Here is a 26,616-nt window from a genome sequence, read left to right as displayed (position 1 = left end):
CTGCAGGAGACAGTACCCTGCAGTGTCCCTGAATGTGTAGTGAATCAGGCCATGATCAAACCAGCTCCCCCAGAGGAGACTGAATTGGCATTGCAGGCAGATAACCATGAGGGCCGTCTGTCTGAGACTTTCTTTGGAAAGTTAGAAGACCCAGAGAATGAATTAAATGAATCTTCCCTAGCTGAGGCTCAGCAAGCTGACCCAGTATTGAGAGAGTTAGCACAGGCTGCCCAGTCTGAAATTGAAGAAGAGTCCCTGACTGCTACTATTTAAAAAATGAGGTACTGATGAGGAAGTGGAGTTCTCCTCACAGACCCGAGGATGAGGAGTGGTTCACCAATTAGTGATGCCGCAGCAGTACCAGAGAGAAATATTAAGAATGGCCCATGAGATTACAGTGGCTGTACGTGTCAGTATTCTTTTGGGCCTCCTTATCTCGAGAGACAATGGGTAAGCGCCTGGAGGTGGTCAGTGGTTTGTGAAGCAGCGCCTAGAGTGGCTATAAAGGCCAATTCTAGAGCGACAGGCTCTTCCACAGGTGCTGCAGAGAAATTTGTTTGTCGGGGCTGTTGCACAGTTGGCTCTCCCCTTGCGCCTCTGTCTTTTTTCCTGCCAACTACTAAGTCTCTTCGACTCGCCACATTTTAGCCCTGTCTTTATGGCTGCCCGCCAGCTCTGGCGAACGCTGGCAACTGACTCCCACGACTTGTGATCAATGTCACAGGATTTCATGTCGCGTTTGCAGACGTCTTTATAGTGGAGACATGGACGGCGTTGGGTCTGGTACCAGTGGCGAGCTCGCTGTACAATGTGTCTTTGGGGATCCTGCCATCTTCCATGCGGCTCACATGGCCAAGCCATCTCAAGCGCCGCTGACTCAGTGGTGTGTACAAGCTGGGGATGTTGGCCGCTTCGAGGACTTCTGTGTTGGAGATACGGTCCTGCCACCTAATGCCAAATATTCTCCGGAGGCAGCGAAGATGGAATGAATTGAGACGTCGCTCTTGGCTGGCATACGTTGTCCAGGCCTCGCTGCCATAGAGCAAGGTACTGAGGACACAGGCCTGATACACTCGGACTTTTGTGTTCGGTATAGGAAAAACTAAACCCAGCATAAGACAGCAGTTTGACTGGCCAAAATTCCACAAAGATGGGGTGGAATACTGCAGGAGTTGCCACATGTGCCAGGTTGAGGGGAAACCCCAACCTACAGTGAAATCTGCACCCCTAAGTCCTGTATTGGTGTTTGGAGGACCCTCCAGCAGAGGGCTGATGAACTGTAAGGGATCCCTGCTGAGAACAAAAGGGAATAGACAGGTACAAGGCTGGCAAAAAGTTAGAGAGGAAAGGGGAAAAAGGAACAAAGAGGACACGTTAAAGAATTCCCAAATGGAAACCCCTACTGTACGATCAGCCAACCCCGAAATGTTTGAAAAGTTAGACCCCACATCTTCCTATGCCAATGCAGACACCAGAAGCACCCCACCAGAGTTGCAAACAGCACTTACAGGAACCTGCAGAGACAAAGAAAGTCCTAAATAGGGCAGAGAAACCAAGAGGATGATGCGTCACCTAGTTGAAGCGCTACAGGGGAGTGCAGTAGAATCTGGGCAAATACCTGCAAGCAGGAGTGTCCCAGAGGACAATGGGAAGATTAGCAAGGAATTCTACCCCAGTCAGGAGAAAAGGGAATGAACAATCTTATAAGGTGAAAAGCCCTTGCATGACTCATCAAAGCACTGAAAGAGAGTTGAGTGGAACCACCCACTGCCGACGCCCATGAGCAGAACTCCAACCTAGGGCTAATTAAATCTAACCCTCCCCCTGCAGACCTCAACAGGAACAAAGACACCCTAGGCAGTCATAGAAATGTGCAAACTGAAAAAAAATACTTCCCCAATAACCATGTTTATTGGGATGCCAAAAAGAGCAGTTTAAAGCAGCATTGCTACCAAGAAAAGACACACTGTAACAATTTTTAGGATTTCTGAATGAATGAGAGAGATGCATGTGTGTTTTCCTGTACATACTCTTCTCTCTAGTCCCTTTTAATGAAATGCTCTTCTAAAAATCACATTTCATTCTGCTGGGTGTGAAGGTGTCATGAAGACCCCACCTGCCAAGAATGAGGCATATTAATTTCATCATATGAACATTAAATTGTTGCTGGAATAGAACAAAGAGAACAAAGAACAAAGAACAAAGAAAATTACAGCACAGGAACAGGCCCTTCGGCCCTCCAAGCCTGCGCCGATCCAGATCCTCTATCTAAACATGTCGCCTATTTTCTAAGGGTCTGTATCTCTTTGCTTCCTGCTTGTTTAAAGAGATCAGCAGTGGCTGGAAATAATAAAGGAACTAGTGGTAAGCTTAATAAAATATATATAAAAAAGGAAAATAAAACAAATAATTGAAATAATTAAGTAGTTAATTAAAAGACATTAAGGATGGCAGGACAGGTGATGTGTCATGGCTGCAGCATGTGGGAGTTCCTGGATGCCAGTGCGATCTAGGGTAAATACGTCTGCACTAAGTGTTTGCGGCTCGAAGAGCTTCGGCTCAGAGTCACTGAACTGGAGTCCGAGCTGCAGACACTGTGACACATCAGGGAGGGGGAAAGTTACCTGGACATTTTGTATCAGGAGGCGGTCACACCCCTCAGGATAGGGTCCTCTGATTTGGTCAGTGGTCAGGGACAGGAGAGTGTGGCTGCAGCTGAGGCAGGTAAGGGGATCCAGAGGGCAGGAGTGCAGCAGCCTCAGCCTTTGCAACTGTCCAACAGGTTTGAGGTTCTTTCAGCTTGTTTGGATGAGAGTGGGGGCTGCAGGATGGATGAGCAACCTGATCATGGCACAGGAAGCCATTCAAGTAGAGGGAGAAAAAAGGAATGTAGTGGTAGTAGGGGACAGTATAGTTATGGGGATTGACACTGTTCTCTGCAGCAAAGAGCGAGAGTCCAGACAGCTGTGTTGCCTGCCCAGTGCCAGGGTTCGGCACATCTGCTCAGGGCTGGACAGGAACTTACAGTGGGCGGGGGAGAATCCAGTCGTCGTGGTCCATGTAGATTTCAATGACATAGGCAGGACAAGGAAAGAGGTTCTGCAGAGTCAATTATGGAACTGGGCACCAAATTAAGAAGCAGAACCTCAAACGGATTAATCTCTGGATTATTACCAGAGCCATGTGCAAATTGGCATAGGGCAAATAAGATTAGAGAAATTAATGCGTGGCTCAAAGACTGTTGTGGTAGAAGTGGGTTCGGTTCGTGCGGCAATGGCACCAGTATTGGAGAAAATGGTGGCTGTACCGTTGGGACAGTCTACACCCGAACCGTGCTGGGGCCGGTATTCTCGTGAGCTGCATAACTAGGGAAGTAGAGAGGGTTTTAAACTGAATAGTGGGGGAAAGGGATGAAATTTGGGAAGATATGGTAAATCAAGGAGTAGAGACAAGGCAAGAAAGAAAGGTAATAATATGGGAAATGATAAACAGACTGTAACAGGAAAGGACAGAGCATACAAGTCGAAGAGTAAATCAACAGATAAGGCTAGAGATTACAAAAATAATAAAAAGACAAAACTAAAGGCTCTGTATCTGAATGCATGTAGCATGCAAAACAAAACAGATGAACTGAGAGCCCAAATAGAAATAATTAAGTACGATCTGATAGCCATTACAGATACATGGCTGCAGGACAACATAAATTGGAACCTGAATATTGAAGGGTATATGGCATTTAGAAATGACAGGAAGCTGGGAAAAGTTGGAGGGGTAGCTCTGTTAATTAATGATGGTATTAGCGCTATAGAGAGGGATGACCTTCAGGGAGGTCAGGATGTAGAAGCAGTTTGGGTAGAGATGAGAAATCATAAAAAGCAAGGAGTCACTTGTGGGAGTGGTGTACAGGCCACCTAACATTAACCACACTGTAGGACAGGGTATAAAGAAAGAAATAATGGCAGCTTGTCAGAAAGGTCCAGCGATAATTGTGGGTGATTTTAACCTACATATAGACTGGAAAAATCAGATGGGCAGAGGTAGCCTAGATGAGGAGTACATAAAATGTTTTCGGGATAGTTTTTTTGGAATAATATGTTCTGGAGCCAACCAGAGAGCAGGCTATACTAGACTTGGTATTTCGCAACGAGGTAGGATTAATTAATGACTTCTAATTAAGGCGCCCCTAGGCAGCAGCAATCATAATATGATTGAATTTTACATTCAGTTTGAGGGAGAGAAGAGTGGGTCCAAGACCAGCATTTTAAACTTAAATAAGGGCAATTATGAGGGCATGAAAGCAGAGCTAGCTAAGGTGAACTGGCAAATCAGGTTAAGGGATAGGTCAATAGAGATGCAGTGGCAGACATTTAAGGGGATATTTCAGAATACACAGAATAGATAAATTTCAACAAGAAAGAAAAATTCCAAGGGTGGGACCCACCATCCGTGGTTAACTAAAACAGTTAAAAAAAATATCAAACTTAAAGAAAAAGCCTATAACTGAGCAAAGATGGAAGGCAGGTCAGAAGATTGGACAGAATATAACAAACAGCAAAGAATGACTAAAAGACTGATAAAGATGATAAAATTAGAGTACGAGCGAAAGATTGGAAAATAGCAAAGGTAACTTCTTATTTCAAAAAGGGAGGGAGACAGAAAGCAGGAAACTACAGGCCAGTTAGCTGAACATCTGTCTTAGGGAAAATGTTAGAAGCTATTAAAGAAGGTACAGCAGGGCTTTTAGAAAAACTCAAGGTAATCAGGCAGAGTCAACATGGTTTTGTGAAAGGGAAATCATGTTTAACCAATTTATTGGAGTTCTTTGAGGGAGTTACATGCGCTGTGAATAAAGGAGAACAGGTGGATGTATTGTACTTAGATTTCCAGAAGGCATTTGATAAGGTGCCACATCAAAAGTTATTGCAGAAAATAAAAGCTCATGGTGTCGGTGGTGACATATTGGCATGGATAGAAGATTGGCTAGCTAACAGGAAACAGAGAGTAGGCCTAAATGGGTCATTTCTGGTTGGCAAGATGTAACAAGTGATGTGCCACAGGGATCTGTGCTGGGGACTCAACTTTTTACAGTTTTTATAAATGACTTAGATGAAGGGACCGAAGGTATGGCTGTTACATTTGCTGATGACACAAAAATAGGTAGGAAAGTAACTTGTGAAGAGGACATAAGGGGACTATAAAGGGATATAGATAGGTTAAGTGAGTGGGCAAAGACCTGGAAAATGGAGTATAATGTTGGAAAGTATGAAATTGTCCACGTTGGCAGGAAGAATAAAAAAGCATATTATCTAAATGGTGAGAGATTGCAGAGCTCTGAGATGCAGAGGGATCTGGGTATCCTAGTGCATGAATCGCAAAATGTTAGTATGCAGGTACAGCACATAATTAGGAAAGCTAATAGAATGTTATCATTTATCACGAGGGGATTTGAATACAAAAGTAGGGAGGTTATGCTTCAGCTATACAGGGCATTGGTGAGACTACAGTTGGAGTACTGAGTACAGTACTGGTCTTCTTATTTAAGGATGTAAATGCATTTGAGGCAGTATAGAGAAGGTTTACTAGAATACTACCTGGAATGGGCAGGCTGTCTTACGAGGAAAGATTGGGCAGGTTAGGCTTCTTTCCGCTGGAATTTAGAAGAGTAAGAGGCAACTTGATTGAAACATAAAAGATCCTGAGGGGTCTCGACAGGGTGGGTGTGGAAAAGATGTTTCCCCTTGTGGGAGAATCTAGAACTAGGGGTCACTGTTTAAAAATAAGGGGTTACCCATTTAAGACAGAGATGACGAGAAATTTTTTCTCGGAGGTTCGTGAGACTTTGGATTTCTCTTCCTCAAAAGGCGGTGGAAGCAGAGTCTTTGAATATTTTTAAGGCAGAGGTAGATAGATTCTTGATAAGCAAAGGGGTGAAAGGTTATTGGGGGTAGGTGGAAATGTGGAGTAATCAGTTCAGCCATGAACTTATTGAATGGCGGAGCATGCTCAAAGGGCTGAGTGGCCTACTCCTGCTCCTAATTCTTATGTTCATATGTATGGCGTAACCAAAACTGTAAACTCACCATGTGGGGATATTGTAGGGCGTGTCTTCATTAGACCAACAAAAGCTCCATTCGGAGCTGCTATTTAGTACAAATTATGTGTAGAAGCATCAAACATGCCACATTTAGCTAACAAAAAAAATTACACGATTTTATCTGTTTTGATTACCATATATTTCCTTTGGCAATTTAAACAATGAGTTTAGCTGTGTGTGAACATGGAGCTTTAAGAATGATAAAATATGCAATCTATCCAATAAGCATTGACTTAATTGTCATTTATACATTAATATTTAATATGTTTATATTTTACTGTGGTTACTAATATTACTGCATTTTTTCAACATTATATTTTATTTTGTTTTAATTTGCTTTTCAGCTTTGTTATTTTCACTTGATTTAATTAGCTCTTTTGATGCTATAAGCCAGTGCCACTGAACCATATTCATGGGAATTTTATTTCATGGACTTTCCTGAACTAGCAGAAAAAGATAAAGGATTTTGCAGGATGATTAATGAAAGCAAGCCAGCACTAGAAGTAGCTAATTGCAGCCAGATTACATTTGCACCACCTACACACTTAACATGTATGAGCATATCACACTGTGGGCTCAGGTTTTTGGCTGCAATTCTTTACATACTAATCTTGCTTGGTCTTTTAGGAGAAAAGATGCTGACTGGAGTTAAAGGAAAGAAGTCAGAAACTGAGGCCTGACCTTTCAGCAGTATCTAAAGATTTCATTTATAAAGAGAAGGTAGGATAGAGTGTGTAAAGCATCTCGTAATTATGGTTTCAAGGTTAGAAATTTACACAGAATATCAGCTGTGAAACCTCGTCTTTCCTGTGAAACTTTTTTCCATCCAATGGCAGCAACTGGATCTCTATCGCTTGCTTGCAGAAGTTCAAAGTAAAGTTAATGACCACCTGCTGAACCAGAGTGACTAGAACATGCATTAGGCCATGGGAAGGCTTGCAGCTTGCCCTTTAGTATCCCTATGCAAACTCTAAACTCTGAACGTGCTTTTATGTCCACTTTGTGAAACTGGTCCTCATTACAGTAGCCTCTGACTGTAATATGCTGTTATGCAAATAAATGTACAGACAGGAAAATAATTATCATACCTTGTAGCACTATTTCTTAAAGCCTGGCTGGGGCATAAAATTAAAACCCGACCCAGGCCCGACCTGAAAAGAGCCAACCCGAACCGACCCGGGCCCGAGTCTTTAATTTTCTTAAATGCCCGACCCGACCCGTAAATAACAAACATATTAATGAAACAGAAAAAAAGCGAAAACAATACGGAATAAAACAGCACGACCCGACCTGAGCCGAGCCGAATGCTGGATGCAGAATACAGGCCCGACCCAAACCAGACACATGTAGTCGGGTTTGGTCGGGTAGCCAGGCTTTACTAGCTCATGTCTAGGAGCCCAACAGCTAAATTTTTATATCCCAATATCAATACATCTTCATGCTCAAGTGTTCCATGAGACAAGTTTTACCAGCCTCAGCCAGGTCAACTCAGAAGTGAAGAATGAGGAGGAGTCATTTTGTTCATTAATCCTCAACTTTCTTACTTTCTTTTCTTTCATAAAAGCGTCAGTTTCTAAAGTCTCTTTCTAATTTATCATATCATAGAATGATACAGCACAGGAGGCCATTCTGCCCATCTTGCCTGTGCTAAGCCCCAAGTCTCACAAAGATCTATGTTCATCATACAAACTCCCTCCAATGCATCAATATTCCAAATGTGTTAACATTAAATTACATTAATCAAATCTGCTAACATTTGATTAGCCTTACTGCAACATTGCGAGAATACTTTTGTTAAATAATTGATAAACACCACCAAATTGTTTCCTTTTCCATCTTTGCTGATGGATAGACATCTACTGTGGATACATTTCTTGTTCCCCGTTTCATTTTTCGTTCCCTTCAGATTATCCACATTAAATTTCTTGTGTTATTCCTCAATTTGGTGAAATCTCTTTTACTGTAGCCAGCTGTCTTATACTAGTCACCAGGCTACATAACATGGTGTCATCAGCAAAACTGATTATATACCATGCATTTGAAGCATTCTTCACTTTGTCATTTATAGGCAGTGCAAACAGCAGAGACTTTTGTGGCATTCCCCGGGGCAAAATTAATTTGGGAAATATCCTTTCCCACACAGCTGAAGCAAATCTCAAAGGAGTAGCATTGAAAGTGGTCACTGAAATCTCCTACCCTCTGAACTGAAAAGGAGACCACAAATCCAGCAGGACAATGGGAGATGGTTGGGGAACAACAACAATACTAAAATGTGAAAATGCACAATTGTCATACCATTCCTTTCAAAACATTTTTAAATTGAATAACCATAAACTACAGCTGTTGTGACAAGAGAAAATAGGCAATAAGGTCATGATAATACCATTTAATTTACAGGTGTTGAGGGCTTACATGTCTGCACCAAAAAACATAAATGGGTACGAGCTTTTCAGCTGTTTCTAACAAGCTAGAAGAGTAAAAAAATACATGAAGCTGAACCTGTTGCTAAGCATTGATGGCAATACAGATCAGCAACTCAATTCTTTATAGATTAGGCTGCAGTCTCTCCCAGTCTTTTAAGCATTCCAGCTGGCTAGTATATCAATCTTATGAATACACAAGGCTCAGATTTGTAAAAAGCACTGAATTCATTAAAACTCCTACAGAAGCCCACAAGCATTCACTTGTCTATTCTTCAAAGCACAAAACCCAATTTGTATTGAAACTGAAACAATCTGTAAATAAGTGGAAAAAAAATCATTTATATTCCACAAATCCCATAAAACAATTTAAATGTTTGCTTCTGTGCTACACTAGTTCCATATAAAGGACAAGCTGCTTTATTTCTACTTCAATTTGTTAAAAATTGAAGCAGGCAATGAACAGCTTTAATTGTTTTTAATTTTACAAAACTCAAGACAAAGCACATGATCCAGGACATTGCATTAAGAAAATAGCTCCTGTACTTTACTCTGTCAACATAAATGCACAAAAGGACAAAATAACACCCACTTTCCTCGTGCTAACGTAAGCTCTGAAATTAAAAAGCCAGTATCGGGTTACTACTCCACACAAACCTAGAGATCGAACACTCCCCGGATCAATAACAATTTTGTTTACAGGGAACAAAGAAATACTCTTATGGGGTTAGAAAGTTCCTTGGGGAACAGTGGTGGAAGTACTTACTCAGAAGTCTCAAAGTTCAGGTCTGTTTTGATAAGTTTGGTTCCCAGCAGATCCTTCTCTGACACTATCGTTTCTCTTGTCATGTGATGAATTATGCACACTGCATGCATGAGAAGAACTTGCGCCTGCCTGCCTGGGACAGGCTGGCATTTAACTGCTCAGGTCAAACAAATTTAAAGTTGACACAACATGACACACCCACAGCATATAAAAAAAGCTTTTCAAGATAACAAGTTTAATTTTCCGAGGACTTCAGCCTCTCTTAACATTCCTTAGGCAAACTTATAAATCTTTCTCTATTCCTACATTAAGTCTGTACAACCAGAAGGCTTTAAACAAGAAACTACTGCAGGTTCAGTTGTTGCATGAGGTGGTGCACCAACTAAATTGAATCATTTTTCATCTCAGATTTTATTTGTAAGTGTAAATCCATCACACAAATCCTCATTTGTACAAACACACAGCAATAGTTATTTAATCAATTCTGCCCTCCACAGAAACGGCACACTCATGTTTTGCAATGGTACAAAGTAAAACGCAACAAGGAAAGCAGATTCTGATAATATTTTGTAAAAATTGCATTCCGAACAGAAAAATTATGCAGGTCCATGGAGAAAAGGGCGGGGGAGTGGGACTAGTTGAGCTGCTCTGAGAGCGCTAGCATGGACATGACGGGTTGAATAATCTTCTGCACTGCAACCATTCTATGATTCTATGCATCCGAGATGTGGGAAGAACAATTTCTGTTCAAGGGGGAACTGGTAGGCTGACAAAGGAAAGATTTACAGTGTAATCTGTCCAACCGTCCGCAGCACTGGACTGGATTGACTGCAATACTCAGGAGGTTGCTCCAGACACAAAACACAGTCAGGAGTCAGGTCAGGAACAGAGTGTTGCAGCAGAGTTGGGGTCTGAGAGCTGCAAAGAGGACCAGCCCCCGAGAGATTCAGCCCAGTCACAGTGTCACAGATAATCAGTGAGACAAATGACAACTGGGAAGATTGGGAATCTTCAGCGAGTTCTCAGTGGGAGCATGTGACATCAAAACAAACAAGCCAGAATATTCAATTTTCTTGCAGTTGGGGATCCAGGCTACAAGCAGAAAATTTTAACTTTTCTCTGAAAGAAAATGACCTGTTTAAGACCCTTGGCAGGTCTCCCAGCCATAAAACACTCACTTGGACAGCGTATGTGATGGATCTATCCTTAATCACCACACTGATGTCAAGCAGGGATCACCATTCCAATGCAATGCAAATCAGTTTTCAGCACTGATGGACTTAGAGCCAGTTAACACCGAAGTTCTCAAGTTAGCAACGGATAGGACAGGAGTGTGACAGCAAAGAATGCACTCACCCACTAGATATAGAATAGCTGGGAAAGAGTCAAATGGTGTGGATCTCTAATATGCTAATTTCTCAGTAGGAAAAAAGCATAATCTCCTTTCCCCAATGTTCACATGAAGGGCAATAAGCTAAACAGAAAGTATTCCTTTCATACATGGTACCTCCAACGTATTATTAAGATCCTGCATTTCAACAACACTGTAAAGGTTTGACTGTAAAGGTGCTGCCTCCAGGGGATCAACTTATCCTAAGAAAAAACTGTCACACCAACTATATCATCCTAAGTACAGAAATCGCATATACCACTGGCTGCATTACAAACTATCAACTGCCCTATCAGCATCCTGGGCGGGCACCATTGACCAGAAACTGAACTGGACCAGCCACATAAATGCTGTGGCTACAAAAGCAGGTCAGAGGCTTGGAATTCTGTGGTGAGTAACTCACCGCCTGTCTCCCTAATGCCTGTCCACCATCTACAAGGCACAAGTCAGGAGTGTGATGGAATACTCTCCACTTGCCTGGATGGGTGCAACTCCAACAACACTCAAGAAGCTCGACACCAACCAGAACAATGCAGCCCAATTGATTGGCAACCCATCCACCATCTTCAACATTCACTCCCTCCACCACCGACGCACAGTGGCAGCAGCGTGCATCATCTGCAAAGTGCACTGCAGCAACTCACCAAGGCTCCTTCAACAGCACCTTTCAAACCCCCGACCTCTACCACTTAGAAGGACAAGGGCAGCAGATGCATGGGAACACCACCACCTGCAAGGTCCTCTCCAAGTCACACACCATTCTGACGTGGAACTATATCGCTGCTGCTTCAGTGTCGCTGGGTCAAAATCCTGGAACACCCTTCCTAACTGGACTGTTGGTGTGCCTACACCCCAAGAACTGCAGCGGTTCAAGAAGGCAGCTCACCACCATCTTCTCAAGGGCAATTAGGGATGGGCAATAAATGCTGGCCTGCTAGCAATGTCCTCACACCCCGAACGAATAAAAAAAAAGACAGACTGCTAACATAAAACAGAGTTAACAAAAGCCGATTCAACTTTCTTCCACGTTGTACGGTATACAATAATAGGACAGGGCTTGGAAAGCCGAAATAGTTGCTGTTCAACAGCAGGAAAAGTAACCACTCCTTAAAGTGCAAACATTTTACATGACAAAAAGGTTGGATTATATCCAACTCAAGTAAGTAAACTCAACTCTATTTCTTTTTTTAAATTATTTCATGGAATGTGGGTGTCGATGGCAAGGCCAGCATTTGTTGCCCATCCCTAATTACCCTTGACAATTGAGTGGCTTGCTAGGCCATTTCAGAGGGCAGTTAAGACTCAACCACATTGCTGTAGGTCTGGAGTCACATGTAAGCCAGACTAGGTTAAGGACAGCAGATTTCCTTCCCTAAAGGACATTGGTGAACCAGATGGGTTTTTACAACAATTGATAATAATTTCATGGCACCATTACTGAGATGAGCTTTCAATTTCAGATTTTTATTAATTAATTGAATTTAAATTCCACCAGTTGACGTGGTGGGATTTGAACCCATGTCCCATGGGCATTAGCCTAGGCTTCTGGACTACTAGTCTAGTGACATTACCACTGTGTCATCTTCATTATGTGTTGATTACTGATTTACATATTTGATTCAGCTAGTCTGATGTTTTAAATTCTACAATTTCTACAATTCTGCATACGCGATGGGCAGAATTTTAACCTGCAAAGGAGGCTTGGTGTGAGGGGGTTAAAATATTAAAAAATGCTGGCGTGTCATAAACCCGACAGGATTCCACTTACTTCTGCATTTAACCTATGCTCGTTTGGAGGAGTGCTGGAAAGCCCCAAGGGGATGGCGGGTCTGAGAATTACATATGTTAAAAGGCAAATTTAACACTGTGTTCTAGCTTTAACTGCCAATGCACAGGTTTCCTGAGCTGTCTGAAACTCGCTGGGGTCAACATGGTGAGAGTACAGTGGGGAATGACGAGGCTATGAAATCTGAAAGCCTTTAAAAACTGAACCAGGATACCTGCTTCCTCATCTAGGTTGAAAGGCTTTTGCTCATAGGAGACTTGTTCTGAAAGTGTGCTTTCACTGCTTTAGATGTGATTTCCAACACTTTGGAGTTCATTTCTGCTACCTTGTACTTTTTTGACTTTGATCTGCATTTCCCTGCTGTCAGCTTTCACTGCAGCATGGGAGCAGCTTATGTAGCTTTACCTTGGACCTCTGATGAGGAACAAGAGGAGCAGCACCAGCAACACCAATAGAACCAGGAGCAGCATAACTAGCAACTGTCTTCTCCTCAACCACCTGCCATTCCACAGGACAGAGGGGATGAACTCAAGAGCTCTAGCTCAAAAGGAGGCAATAGCCCCAGCACAGATAGAGGATCAAATTTCTCTACATGACTAAGCAACAGTGCCTAAGGATGCTTAGACATTCTCAGCAGGTTGCTGCTGACATCTGCAGTCTCCTGGAACAAGACCTTCTACCAAGTGGGCCAGGTGGGCACGCATTACCAGTAGTCATCAAGGTCACGAAAGCATGGAATGTCTTCGCCTCTGGCTCCTGCCAGGGATATGCTGGTGATATCTGCAGGATTTTACTATCTGCTGCACACACGTGCATCTCCCAGGTGCCCGATACCATTGATGCTACTGATTGTAATATTACTTGTTCCTTTGGTATGTGAACTATTGTAAGATTCACAGGGTTGCAAATAATATCCAAAGAAAACATGGGTTTTAACTTAACTGGAATACACCCACAACTCCATGGTCACATGTGACGCGACCACTTTCTCCGGTAACCTTCACTTATAGACGCTTTAGGTGGTCCCACGTCCCACAAGGCGTTCTCAGATCATCCAGGAATATTTGTTGATTGAAAGTGATTCTACTCCATCAATGTTCAGTTGGTATGCAACCATTGTTCATGCATGTCTATGCAAGATATGCTGGAAACTGCCACAATGCCTTTATTCTGCATCAGTCATGTCTCCCACAGAACTTCATACCTCCAAACAGAGTCAATGGATGGCTCCTTGAGGACAAGGGCTACCCTCTAAGGACATGGCTGATGACACCTGTGCGAAATCCCAGAACTGATGAACAGGAAAGGTACAACCGAAGCCGCATGAGCAGGAGACCAAGCCATTGGGTTGGTGAAGATGCGATTCAGGTAACTGGACAGAGCTGGAAGCCATCTTCAGTAGGCACCAGAAAAGGTATCCAGAATGGTCGTGGTTTGCTATGCCTTGCACAACATAGCACCACAGAGATGACTGGAGCTGCATACTTGGAGGAGGAGGAGGAAGATGGAGGAGCAGCAGGAGGAGGAGCCTGATGGGGCAGGGTCCCTGCAGGCACTCAATTAGCTGCCAGGGATGCCCATGACAGACTCATGCAGGCACAATTAAGCTAATCTGAGTCTGTGAAGACATATGGTTGACATATTTGTAAACACCCAAGTGATTCCCCTTGTGAAACTACAAAAGTCTTTCTCTTCCTTTTCTGACTACTTCTATGTGGTGCCAACCCCAGTGGCTTCAGCAGAGCTAGAGGATGGTTGCTCTGACAGCTGAGAGCTCATGATGGATGTCGTGTGGGCTTGGGTCCCGCCAAAGACTGCCTTACCTGGAAGTCTGCAGGAGCAGACTCAGCCATCAGGACAAAAGGCAACATGGGGGCTCTGAATGAATGGGTGTGGGGCAAGGGGAGAGAAATGGGAGGGCTTTGAGGAGAGTTCCCAGTTCCATATGCCCTTTTTCCATCTTCACTCTTATGGCCCACCTGCACTTCCCTGCTAGCTAAGAGCTGGAGATCTCTTTGTTGTACTTCAGTGACACACTGAATGGCCAGGGCAAAGCTTTCTTCCAACCTATTTAAACTGTCAGACTGAACGTGTCGGTGCATTGGCGAGGGCCAGCACGCACTCAGCTGTCTGCCGCATCGCATGCTCCATGCAAGCGGCTTCTCTTTCCATGGAGATGTCACGGCAGTCATGCGAGAGACGGAATTGTCCAATCTCACTTCAAGTGTGTCTGGAAATGCAGACAGAATCTCTCAGTTTATGCTGCTGGTCCAGAATAGTTCTTTTCGTTGATGGCCCAAGGCTCAGCATCTGCTTGCAGCTCAGCTGAGCTTTGAGTGTCCTGCACCTTCTGACATGGACTCTCCACTGCTTTCTCTGTCTCCAACCTGCTCTGTTCTCATGTGATCTTTGGCTCACTCTGTGACAATGTAGCTACCTGCCTTGGAGGCCCTGAGATGTGTGTATCTGAACTGATGGAGGGTGCACGTGAGTCATGTGATAGTGCTTCCTCAGAGTGTGTGTCCTCCTTTGAGGACTGCTTTGTCTCCTCTTGCACCAGTTCCTGTCTAACACTTGAAGGACCTGTGGGAGATGAAAGACATTAATTAGGATTGACAAGGGGAAGGAGTTCAAAGTCATCATTGTGCAGATGATCATATTTCAGTTACTGTTGACATCAATTCAACATGAGTGAGTGTTGTCCGCTGTGTGGCTGTGTAATATCTAATTCTGTCACCAATTATCTGGCAGACCCCATCTCTCCATCTAAAATAGCTATACACTCTGCCGATCTCCATGCCCTCTTCACTCACAGTTACGAGGGTGGCTATGACTGGATGGCCAGACCTGGTTCTTTGCCTCTCCCTGGAGTCCAGGAGAGAAAGCAGAGAGTTAGGCATATGAGAAACAGAATCTTTTGAGAGAATGGAAGGACAACATTTGTGGAGGATGACTGTGAGGGATGGCAGAAAGATGAAGGTGTTGGCTGTTCAGATGGGAATATGAGGAGGTGCCTTGGGAGAGAGGAGTGGTGCAGCTGCAAGGTATGTTGGTCTGAGGAGAGCTATGCAGGAGAGTGCTGTGCAGGAAAGTGCTGGGGATGCCACTTACCTTTCCTGATGAGGTCATTGAATATCTTTTGGCACTGTGAGGTACACCACACTCCTATTGCTGACCTCCTCAGCCATTTCGAGCCATGCCTGCTTCGTTTCAGAGGCTGGCCTCTTCCTCCTGTCTGCTAAAAATGGTGTTTCTCTGTGGGCCTTTACAGCCCATAGCCAGATCTCTAGGAATGCTTCAGAGTGGTGGGGCAAGGGGGGGGGGGAGGAGGGAGAAAAACGGTGGGGAATAAATAACGTTCCCACATTGAGCCTCCATCATTTTGCTTGTTCTCTCTTTCCTCAAAGTTCTGCAAAAGGGCCACTTGACCCCTACCGAGGTCCCTTTAAATAGAGACCCATCAAGTATCAGTTGCGGGTCGTCATTACACCTGGTTGCTCCGATTGGGCAGGAAACTAGAAGCAGGAAGCGAATACTGTGGCTGAGTTAAAAAGCTACGGCAAAGCCCACTCCACGTACTTGCGGTTCCTGACCAGCTGCCAGCCTGCCCCACTGTGAGAGGGTCAAAAGTTAAAATTTCTGCTCTATATTTCAATAAAATGGCACATTTTTTTAGTTCTAATTGAATACAGGTAATCAAACCTTGAAACAAATGTTCATATGAAAAGATTCATGAGATGAGCATATCTTTAGTTTACGGTTAAGAAAAATATTAGAATTATTGCAGTCATTTTACTTCTTAATTTTCTTATTAAAAGGAAAATTAATACATTTTTCTTAAAACATCAGTGAATTAAAAATTTTGCGCAAATTTAGAGCTTGAAAGCTGTTAGAACAGCTGTCTAAATCCAGAATAGTGATTATCAACAGAGAATAAAGGATTAACTAAACCTCCCCAAACCAGCAGCTATTATCAGAGATTTGGAAAGGTTTATTGTAGCAAGGATGTAATTGTTACTGAGAATTTATACTGCCATTTTTACAGTCTCACAGAACCTGATTTTTGTCTGAAAAAGAAATGGTTTGTTGGCAGGATTAGCCTCCACCTGTTTGCTTCATTAGTTAGGCTTAGAGCACACAGAATCCAGACAAACAAGTTTTGTTCTCACCCCACAGCTGCACTGTCACTCAATCTCTATTTTCCTTGGGCTTCTGATCACATACTGGAATGCACAATATTAAACACATCTGTCTCACCTATTCATAAGCAGGTTAAAACACGTTCATCTGCAAGAAGTACCAACTGATTTACTTAAAGCAGTTGCCACGGTGACTGTACAATGAAAAGTATCCATTACAATTCAGCACAGGGACAAGGACCCAAAACTGTCCTGTGAACACGGGCTTTTTAGCATTCAGAAGTAATTGATAAAAAAATAATAGATGAGCAATATCCATCTGAATCTTGTAGCACAATATCGTGCGTTTACCATCAATACCCACGTTTGTCTTAACATGAAACCACTTTAAAAAAAACCTAGCAATCACAATCAGTAACTAGATTCTGAATTGAAGTTAAATGTTTAGACTCCAAATTGAAGGCTCCTTGGAAAAAGCTGCCTTTTTGGTCAGGAAGAATATTCTACTTTCATATTTTTGAGTGCAAAACATCCAAACTGTGCACATAAATATAGTATATAGTGTAATAACATTGAAAAGCGGTCAGAATAGTTAACTGCTTGAACTAGAATTGGCTGGTTTACAAGAGACGCTGGGCTGAATTTTACCAGCCTTGTGAAGGCGGCATCCTCGTAAAATGATGGCGGAAGGGGAACCCAATGTCTTCCCATCGCCACGGGATATTCTCAATCGCAGGAAAGTCAGAGGGTGGCCAATTAAACCAATTAACTGGTCAATTAATGGTCACTTCCTGTCCCCTCTGGCATTTTTTCCCAATGTCAGAACAGGCCTTCGCCATGTGTGGAGACCACCAGGTAAACCGTGGTGGCCTGCCAGTGGGTCCTAGGCCAGGGGCCTTCCTTAATAGCCGATCCATGGCCCATGGAGGGGCTCCCCCAGCAGTAGAAGCTTCCCCTGCGGCTTCGACGCTGCCACTGGCGGGATCGCCCCTCTGATCATTGGTGCCTTCCTGCCTGGCCCTGGCACAATAAAATGAAACTTAACTGGCTTTCAAGGGCACCTCAACATGGAGGCGCTCTTTTCTTCTCCCTGCAGCCTTAGCAGCGGCCACCTCTGTCAGTGGCGTTGCTGACCCTCTGATTGGGCTGGCAGCTGTGAGGCAGTCCTTAATTGGCTGCCGCCAGTAAAATCCCACCCGGGGATTGCCGTCTGTCTGTGTGGGCTCAGGATCTGCTTTCTGTCCCAGTGGCAGGACTATATTCTTCTGGAAGATCCAGCCCTATATTTAAAAAAAATATTTCTCTACTAATTTTCTTTTCTATAGGCACAATAGCAACTTACATTTATGTAGAACATTTAACATAATAAAATACCACAAGGTGGTTACCAAGACTGATATCAACAAAAAAAAGAAAAATTTTGACATTGAGCCATACATGGAGATGACCAAAAACTTGATCCAAGAGGTAGGTTTTTTTTTTAGGAGAATCTTAACAAAAAAAGTTGCGAGAGGTAGAGAGACAGAGAGGTTAAGGGAGGGAATTCCATAGCTTTGGGCCTGGACAGCTAAAAGTGATTAAAATCAGGAATATGCTGGAAGCCAGAAATGGATGATTGCAAAAATCTCAAAGGCTTGTAGGACTGGAGGACGTTGCCAGCTGGTGAGCCAGTGTAGGTCAGCAAGCAATATTATGAGAACCTTGTAATATGTAAGGGAATTGCCAGGTAGAGAACAACAACTCTCGTAGATAGGTATTACAGTTTATGTCTCTTCCAATTTTCATTATTTGTGTTCCCATAAATTGCAGTTTCCATTAGTGAAGTATTCATAAGAAGCTGAAATTTACAACTTAAAGCATGTAGTAAATAGTGTAGTGTACCTCCAGGTCACCGTGTACCCTTGTATCATAGGATAACATATGGGATACTTACCATATACTCCTGCTCTCTAACAGTTGGAAAAGCATTACACGTTTATAATATCTAGTTCAGACTAAAACTACAAGTCTAATTTATTACAAAAAATAAATTCACATAAAAGAAAAAGTGAACCAGCAGAGAAACAGTAACATGGTGCTTAACACACTCATAATTTTCTTTTAAAATTAATCCTTACATACATCTTATTATCCATTATACTTCTTTCATACATGGTACAAAAAAACCCATAACAAATGATTTTGTTGGTACAGTTAAGAGTAGACTAAGAAGCAAAAACTTTAGATAGCATTCATCAAGTTCAGCTGAGTCAGTGAGATTACCAGTGTTTTGTTTGTGCTGGAGGTGGTGGGGGGAGGGGGCAGTTGGAGGGTGGTTGGTGTTGGTGGTGGTAAGATGGAAATAAGACAGGACTCTCAATTCCTGCAGATGCACCTCTGCCTACCCTCTGAAGAGCCCCTAGCAACTCAAAATCTATGTAGCTGTCAGCACAACGAAGACCCTAACCCTAACCCCCCAGTGGGGGATTCCTGAAGTTCAAACTAGTAGGGCAAGGTGCTTGTCATGAAAACCACACCTGCCAATGTGAAACATGTTGGTTTTGTCGTATGGAACATTAATTTTGAACTGTTGCTGGACTGAAAAAAAAGGCTTGGTTTAAAGGACCACTGAAACATAGATGTACATGTTGCAATCTAAAAGATAGTTGGAAAAAGGAGACAATGGGAACTGCTGACTGATTCAATTAACAAAGATTGGTCTGGGCAACCGCGATCCACATCCTGTCTGTCTAAGAGACAGCACTACACCCCCCACTCACCGAGAACTTTGAAATCCACAAACTGCAGGAGAGGTTGTCCCAAATAAGGAGTTAGTCACATGACTAACCTGCTGGCCAACTTGGGAGTTTTGAATTGTGCTCACTGAACAGTTGGAAAGGAGACTGCAATTTGAAGACAACAGAGAAGGAATGTCTCTCCCTCTCTCTCATGAAGGTCCAGGGGATCCACTGAAGCCACTCAAATCTAAGCGAGAAGACTCCTGCAGCCAAACAAGTTTGAAAGTGTGCACTGGGCCCCCGAGAACTGCAAGACAAATGCAATCCAAGACTTTACATCAAACCCAAAAGCCAGTAACTGAACTCCAGCTACTACATTAAACCTTTTTCCTTATTTCTCCTCCTCTGTCTCTATTTGCATGTGTTTATCGTGTATGCAAGCTAGCGTGGTCGCATCACGTATTTCTAGTAGTTTTAACTGAATTAGTGTTTCAAGGTTAATAAACTTACACCTTTCTTGTTTAAATCTAAGAAAACCTGATGGTTGATTTCTTTGCCATTACAATTAGAGAGCAGTGAGCAAGGCTTCACTGAGGGGAAGCTAAAAAACATGGTGCTTTTAAAAATTAAACCCTGGAGGCAAAGGCTGAGAGGGGAGCCCCAGACTCCTGCCTCACCTAGTCATAACACAATGAATTACGTCTGAAAGATAATCACTGTTGCGTTGCAGAAAAGACCAGCAGCTATTTTGCAATGAGATAAATTGCCAAATAATCTGGTAATTATTTACTAGATTTACTAGAACAATCCCAGGGATTGAGGGTTAACCATTATGTGGATAGACTGGAGATACTGGGTTATTCTCCTTCGAGCAGAGAAGAGTAAGAGGGAATTTGATAGAGGTGTTTAAAATTATGATGGGTTTAGACAGAGTAAATAAAGAGAAACTGTTTCCAATGGCTGAACGTTTGTTAACTAGAGCTTTAAAATGATTGGCAAAAGAACCAGAGGCGACATGAGGAAAAATTTTACTTTGTAAAGATTGGTTAGGATTTGGAATACACTGCCTGATAGGGTGGTGGATACAGATTCAATAGTAGCCTTCAAAAGGGAATTGGATAAATACTTGAAGGAGGAAAAAATTGCAGTGATATGGGGAAAGAACAGGAACTAAAAGGATTGCTCTTCAAAAGAGCTGCACAAATTTAATGGGCCAAATGGCCTCCTCCTGTGCTGTACTTTTCTATGATTCAATGTTTTTTTTAGTTACTTAGTTTCGCTCTCTCATTCAGTCGCCACATTCCTAACTGCAATGGCATTATGGGATCCACTGATTCCTTTTGCACAGCAACTACGGCTGTATCATGCAGGCAAACATTATGTCTGCACAACAGGCAGAACTGGTGGGATTTCCAGTAAGAAATATCACGACACCATTCGTGCCTCTTACAGTGAAATCAGGATTGAGGCACCCTCACCCCCTCCTATTTTGCAGCTGGTGGGAAGGGCTGATACCCAGTGAAACCAGGTCCCACTCCAAATTCATCCCCCCATTCAGAATGCATGATTTTTAAGCCAAAGGAAGTAGTGAGGAATTGCAGGACCCTGCTTTTGGCAATGACACTACTATGTTTGTTTGGACAGCTGACTAAGTCTTTCGAAAGGTAGGACAAGGAGTCCTGTGGTGTGTCAATATTTGCTAGTGTCTGCATACAGAAGTGTTTGAAGAGCACTGGGGGGGATCTTTATGCTCTGCCCCGTGGTGAATTTGGAGGCGGAACCCTGCCACCTTCTCGCCTCTGCCAAAATTAAGGCCCAATGAAGGGCTTTATCTCACCGCCGCCGCAATTAGCCGCGTGGCGGCAGCCCTGTCATCGCACGAGAAGCGCGGTATAAAAAAAACAAGTGGGCTACTTTCCAGCTCCAGGGTGGCAGGGGATGGTCCCTTGTTAAAAGGCCCTTAGTGCCTGAATGAGGGACCTGGAATCGGGAAAAGAGGGGGGGCTCGCTGAGAACCACCCCCCTGCCCATGCTACTGACCCCCACCCATCTCCCCTGCAATCACCACCCTGCAAGACCCCTCCGGTCCAGACCTACCTGTGGCCTGGGACCAGCGCAGCTCCTGGGCCTTGGGTGGGTGCTCCAGTGGCAGCAGCCACTGCCTCTGCTGCTCAGTGAAAGAGCTGCTGGCCTGTGATTGGCTGGCAGCTCTCTGAAGACGGGACTTCCATCGCCAAGGTCCTTGATCCTGTGGAAGGCCTGCCGGTTTCCACTTACGTGCTTAATTGGCGCTAGATTCGGCAGGCCTCCCACAGAAGAGACGACGCGGGGTTCTTTGCGTCATTTTTTCTGGACATCGAGGTCCCCATCACGAACATAAAATCCCGGTCATTATCTTACACATGGAACAGTTTATGAGTAAAGCAGCCTTAAATCCAGTGTGATACTGTGCGTTAAACAGGACAACAAAGATTTTGCTACTTAAACAAAGCTGGAGCATAGCAAATATCTGATAATACATCCTAAATGTGGATACTGTTGTATTTCACAATGCTTGATGTTTTGAAAGTCATTAATGTAATTTACCTGGTATTTTCAAACTCCTTTGAAAAAAAACAATTTTTCCTACAGACTAGCTCAACTAAAACGTGATCTGATGACTCAGATCTATACTATCCGATCGTGAAATAAGAATATAAGTAGCAGCAAAAGTAGACCATATGGCCTGTCAAGTCTGCTCTACCATTCACACGATCATGGCTGATCTTCGGCTTCAACTCCACTTTCCCGTCCGCTTTCCATATCCTTTGATTCCCTGAGACACCAAAAATTTGTTAATCTCAGCCTTAAGTACATTCAACAATGGAACATCCACAACCCTCGTTCCAGATTCCCCAGCCAGGGGAAACACTTTCTCAGTGTCTATCCTGCCGATTTATGGCACGAAAGAGATCAAACACTTATTTTTAAAAATAGGTATAGGTGAAATAATGTGGGAAAAGGAACAAGACTGGCTTCATCATTACTCCTGGATAATATTGATGATGTGCTGGGAAACCTCTTCCATTTTTTTCTGCACCTTACAATAAAAGTCAAATACTCCACAAGTCAAATATCGCAAAAGTGAGACCAGAAACTACAGATCGACAATGAGTGACATCAAAATTGCATTGACTGACTGGCTAGAATCACATTCTCGCAGTCTCAGAAATGTTTTGATAATTAATGAATACAAACAATGAGTGATTGCAATGCTGCAGCATGACATCTATGGTGTCTTACATCGTGAATGAAGTTCATCTTGTGTTTTTCCCACCCCCCCCACATTTTGTGTATACTTATTAAAACTCTGATTGAATCCTTTTCTGCCATAAGCATAATGTAATTAGGGATGGGCAATAAATGCTGTCTTTGCCAACGAAGTTCAAATCCAAGAAGGAATTTAAAAAGTATATGATATCTGCAGTCTTTAACAGTTGAGGAGTTGATAGAATATTGAAAGGTACTTAAAATGTAATACTCTATTGATGTCTATGGGATCTTGTTCAGCTCAGATCTGGGGAATGCAGCTGTTCTATTAACAATCTCCATGTACACTTTGTGGAACATTTACACAAAAGTTAGTATCAGTGCAAAACAATTTTGGTTTTGCACCAACGCTAGCGTAGTGTAAATTGGATGTGAAAGTTCAACTGAACCCAGGGAATCTTTCTCGGTATCATTCAGTTGTCAGGCCTGGCCCTGATTGAGGATTCTTATTTCAGTGAAAGTTCTAATTGAAGTGTACGTATTACTGCAAAATAACTGCATTCAGTACACTACTGTTGGCCCACCTTTTGCAAGTTTAGATGGAAACACCCATTTTCTGAAAATATTAAATAAAATAGTCTCTGCAAGACTTTATAAAGTACTCAGGACATTCAACAGATTGTCTGAGCACATACCAATCCCAACGTGACATCACAATGGAGTTATATTTCATGCCCAGTTATGGGGAGTCTGCTCCCAAAGGCAAGTCACACCACCATGTCTATAGTCAGATCAGGACCTGGCTCTGCTTTGTAATTATCCAAAAGTGGCAAAATAACTGCTCACAGGTAAATTAGTGATACATAGATGTTCAGATTTTAAAACTAGTACCATCCTAGTTTCCATCCTTTGAAAAAGTTATACTGGGAGAGGCTTTCATCTCCAGCAGGAGCATAAAACAAGTAATACTAGATCAGCTGTCTATTATACATCCCACCTGATTTACTTCAAATGAAAATCGGATGGTGTGAATACCTTGCTTAGGTTGAAAGTTTTGCTATTTGACACAGTTTGTGAAAAGTATATTTTACCTCCACTGACCACTACTCAGTCTTTGAAGCAAATCCAGCCAGACTGTTCTCTTACAAAGAGAAAATTTCAATTTTCAAGAATAAAGAGAGATCTTCAGGGTGGATCTGACTAGATCCAGTTCCACAAAGCTTTCCTTTAAAATTTAAGCGGGTGAAGATGAGAGGGTTGTTAAAGGAGCTCTCTTTGATCAGAAGATTAATGACTTGGGTGGCTCTGTTCAAAAGCAAACTGACAATCCTTTGGATCTGCCACAATGTGTAGAATTCTTGGATAGATTCTATTTAGTGCAAGCTGACAACAAAGGCATCCTTTGCAGGTCTCAAATGTTTCCTTTCAATTATATTCTAATTTATGAAAGAACCCTATAAAAAGGTCGATATCTATTGAATGTACTCATTAGAAGAATCAGACTGCAGGAAAATAGTGACTCTCATCATCCATAGGAACAGAGGAAGGAAGGATATCGTTTTCAAGAAAAATCATTTTCTTAATAGTCGCCTGTAAAATCTGATACCCTGCATTGTACAAAGGTTCACCTGTCTGTGCTGTGGATGAGTTATTGCATGATTAGGCTACTCATCTCAAGCATGGGAAAACTAATCCTGAAATAGTGCTCGTCTGTTTAATGTTTTAAAACAGCTGACTACGTCCTTGATCGAAACGTGTCAATCTTCAGACTCCTTACACTTGATTAAGTGGGAAACCAGTAACCAGAACTAGTTTTTAATCAAACACAGGTCAAAATGGAAAGTGGGATCCAAGAGGCAGAGCAAAATTGGTGAGGAATGTGATTTATGCACTTCTGTTTTAAAATAACTATTAAACTGTGTTGTATTGTTAGAAACTAATTTTACTTTTGCTTTAAATAATTTGCAGAGAGCACACTACTTGTGGAAGGAGAAAATTATGTATAATAAGTTTACAGAGATAAGGAGAGTGTTGGAATAGGGTAGCAACAATTCTGAATGCCTTTGTAAAAGCTCAAAAGACACTCAAGCTCTTCAGAAGCAAATTGGACTAAGCAATTGGCTAAAATGAAGTGATAAAAACCCAAATGATGGAACAGCCAAGTTCTTCACTTCTCGTTTGATGGCTGCTGAATTAGAGCTGATGTGGCTTAAAGTGGTTGCTATCTTTGCCACTCCACATCACCACAGATCAGTATCTCAGCAACAACTGCACGGGGATGAAGCCAACTTTCAGGCTCGAGCTGAAAGTTACTGACAGCATAATGTTTTGAAAGTGCTTCTAATTTTAACTTTTTTTTTGAGGATTCTTTTTTAGAATTATGGACATTGGTACATTTGGGAAAACTGAAAAGATGGATGTTTTTTTTTTTACAAGGGGCACTGGGAGGTCTTGTTTGAAAACAAACCTCTACTGGATGTCACATGCCTTAATCTCAATAAACAACAGAAACCTTGGTGACTTGGGGGAGATGTTCACTGAGAAGTGGCATGTCAAGATTTATGGTGGTCAGGAGGTCTCACTTTTGAGATATTATTTTGGTTCAGTTGGGGTGTGGACTATGTTGAAAGCAAGTTGGATTTGTAGCCTGCTGAAAAACACCCATCTCCTCTTTCACTACCTCTTAGAAAAAACCCTACGAATCCAGTGTTTTAGAGCAAAAACCCCTCATGCTGCATTTCTCCTGAGAAGCACCTGGAAAGCCTGCCAGATTACATTTCAATGCTGCCTGAAAAGAACTGCTCCCGAAAAGATCCCAGTCACCCGTCTATGCGTACTTGGACGCCAGACTGTATGTCATTTTTGGGGCACAACATATCTTATCCTTTTTCTTCAAGAATTAGCAAGTATTTGGCCAAATAAATCTTTTTTTTTTACTTTTTTTTTTTGGAAAAGACCTCTGCAGAAAGAGAATTTGTTTTTAACCTGTGTGTGTGTGTGTGTGTGCTGGGTATTTAAAAAGGGAACTTTCATATTTCAATCTGTGTCTTAATGCTTTGCTTCGTTACTGGACAAATCTTGTTTTACAATAAATGGATAATTTTGTTGTTTATTAAAGAAACCTGGTTGGTGTATTTTATTCTGGGATAAAATTGAGTCTATGATTGACCGTATCGGTAACTGGGTCAACATTTAAATATATATTGTGGACTGTGGAACTAGAGAAAGACAGTACACTCCTTCCGCCTAGGTCGTAATAATAACTGCCTATGCTCTTGCACAGTTTTGCATCTGGCTCTCATGGCCTGGCTCCTGCAAAGGTAGTTTTTTAAAAATTCGTTCTTGCGTTGTGGTAAAGCCAGCATTCATTGCCCATCCCTAATAATCCTTGAGAAGGTGGTGGTGAGCCACCTTCTTGACCTGCTACAGTCCACGTGGTATAGGTACACACAGTGCTGTTAAGGAGGGAGCTCCAGGATTTTGACCCAGTGACAGTGAAGGAATGGAGATATAGTTCCAAGTCAGGATGGGTGCGACTTAGAGGGAGACTTGCAGATGGTGGTGTTCCCAAGCATCTGCTGCCCTTGTTCTTCTAGGTGGTCTTGCTGTAATTGAATAAAACCTTGGTGAGACAGCACCTGGAGTACTGTGTACAGTTTTGGTCTCCTTATCTAAAGGAGGATATACATGCCATAGAGGGGGTGCAACGGAGGCTCACCAGACTAATCCCTGGGATTGTCCAATGAAAAGAGATTGAGGAAACTGGGCCTGTATTCTCTAAATTTTTGAAGAATGAGTGATGATTTCATTGGTGTGACAGGGTGGATGTAGATAGGATGTTTCCCGTGGCTGGTGAGTCTAGAACCAGGGGACATAATCTCAGAATAAGGGGTAAGCCCATTTAAGACTGAGATGAGGAGGAATTTATTCACTCAGAGGGTGGTGAATCTTGGAAATTCTCTACCCCAGAGGGTTGTGGAAGCTCAATCACTGAGAATGTTCAAGACAGAAATAGTCAGATTTCTGGAAACAAATAACATCAAGCGATATGGGGA

The 26,616-nt window shown here is 42.7% G+C and overlaps 1 protein-coding gene across 3 annotated transcripts in view; it reads right to left on the bottom strand.

Annotated features, from left to right (window-relative positions):
• Positions 1-26,616, bottom strand: part of ston2 (stonin 2) — a 144,458-nt gene that overhangs the window by 20,582 nt on the left and 97,260 nt on the right. Inside the window, exon 1 of one of the 3 annotated variants that reach the window (XM_068038580.1) lies at positions 9,281-9,376. The exons of the other annotated variants lie outside the window; for them this stretch is intronic. The gene's annotated coding sequence lies outside the window, so the exon portion shown is untranslated. Of the gene's footprint in view, positions 1-9,280; positions 9,377-26,616 lie in introns of those variants that run through there. 3 annotated transcript variants of the gene reach the window in all.

The sequence above is a fragment of the Heterodontus francisci genome, chromosome 9 (genome assembly GCF_036365525.1).
Source record: "Heterodontus francisci isolate sHetFra1 chromosome 9, sHetFra1.hap1, whole genome shotgun sequence".
NCBI lineage: Eukaryota > Metazoa > Chordata > Chondrichthyes > Heterodontiformes > Heterodontidae > Heterodontus > Heterodontus francisci.
This window is presented reverse-complemented; position numbering and strand designations above follow the sequence as displayed.